The sequence below is a fragment of the Scyliorhinus torazame genome, chromosome 14 (assembly GCF_047496885.1).
Source record: "Scyliorhinus torazame isolate Kashiwa2021f chromosome 14, sScyTor2.1, whole genome shotgun sequence".
Taxonomy (NCBI): Eukaryota; Metazoa; Chordata; class Chondrichthyes; order Carcharhiniformes; family Scyliorhinidae; genus Scyliorhinus; species Scyliorhinus torazame.
Genome location: NC_092720.1, coordinates 197763033 through 197764556, shown reverse-complemented (window position 1 = coordinate 197764556; position 1524 = coordinate 197763033). Strand labels below are relative to the sequence as shown.

Sequence of the window (1524 nt, the reverse complement as noted above, 5' to 3'; positions counted from 1 at the left end):
GGGGGGGGAGTGTGTGGGGGGGAGTGTGTGGGGCGGGGGGTGTGTGTGGAGGGGGGGAGTGTGTGGGTGTGTGTGTGGGGGGTTGAGTGGGTGTGGGAAGGAAGTGTGTGGGGGGGAGTGGGTGTGGGGGTGGGGAGTTTGGGGGGGGGGGGGGTCCTCAACCTCGTGACCAAAAACATCTCTCCGAGTGACAACAATCAGCATGTTTGTGACTCCAAACCCTCCTGATCAATCTCTCTCTGTGCCAGTGTCAGAGAAGTTTCATCTTTCCTCGCCGAACAAAGTTAGACAGAGAAAGTTTTCTTTCCGGAAAGCTGAGCCTGTGATTGTGGCTGAGGGGCGGTTCACTTCCTTTTAAGGGCAATATGCAAATGAGCATAGCGGACTTTTTAAGCCATATTTCTCCAACTAGAGAGGAACATTCCAACATTTGTTAGAACAATACCGAAGAAGTAGCTTTACTGATGAGAGGAAATTGTAAGTAAAGGGACAGTTTGGCGGTGTAAATGCAGTAAGTGTGAGTGAAAGATGTGATGTGTGGTGTGGGCTGGGAGTGTGTCGTGTTTTTAAGCATACTTACCTGGCAGGGGTGAAACCATGATCAAAAAGGTGGTTCGCCCAGGACGAGGCTAGCCCATTGCACTTCGGGTGTGCTGACGCATGCGATGTCCCCAAATGCGGGATACTCGACTGCAAAATTTGTGGTAGTGGGGGACTGCGTTCGCGCTCTCCCCTGGTTTACTAATCAAAAATAGAACTGATCTTCACACACTTGCCTGTAGGGCGCTCAACTCTTTCTATACCCATCCAGTCCTTCGGGTTTGCTGCAGTCAGTTACGTAGTCTTTCCACACAATAATTGCCGACCTCCATTATTTTACTCCCTTCGATTAAATTATTCATTCTGCTCATAGTTTATGCCTCTGCTTGCAATCGACCCACAACCAGAAAAAATTACCCTAACCCCACACAATTCTCCCCCTGCCATTTTGTTTAACACCAGGTTAAAGTCCAACATTTTGTTTTGTGGCCGGCAAATTCCAAACACCGTGGGCTGGATTCTCCAATCCTGAGGCTAAGTGCTGATGCCAACGGAGGGTCTGTGGAGTTTCACGATGGGAAAATTGATGCAAAACCCTCACCATTGCGTGAAACACTCGTGGAACACGCGGAAAATGGTTGGCGAATCGCTAGGTCCCGTGCTGATTGTTGCAGACTGGCACATTCCAAGGTCCAGGACTACGTGCTGAGGGACGCACTCAAGGTCTTACCAGCAAATGTACATCGAGGGGCGGGTAACAGTGTAAACCCCCCCCTCAGTCTGGGTCATTAACACTCCAACGTCAATATTCGAAATGTTCTGTATTGTTTAGGATAGATTTTATGAATAAAGTATATTTTTTGAAAAAAAAAGGTTCGCCCAGGATGAGACGATCCCATTGGTTTTGGCTAAGATCAAGTGTAGTCTCTGTTGATCGTGGATTGGAGAACACGGAGGGAATGAAGTCATTGAAGTGGAAACGTT

At 48.6% G+C, this 1524-nt stretch overlaps 1 non-coding gene across 1 annotated transcript; it reads left to right on the top strand.

Annotated features, from left to right (window-relative positions):
• Positions 1 to 572: 572 nt before the first annotated feature.
• On the top strand, positions 573 to 736 carry LOC140390740 (U1 spliceosomal RNA). Its single transcript, XR_011934797.1, has one exon. It is a non-coding gene; the product is annotated as a U1 spliceosomal RNA (small nuclear RNA).
• The last annotated feature ends 788 nt before the right edge of the window (positions 737 to 1524 follow it).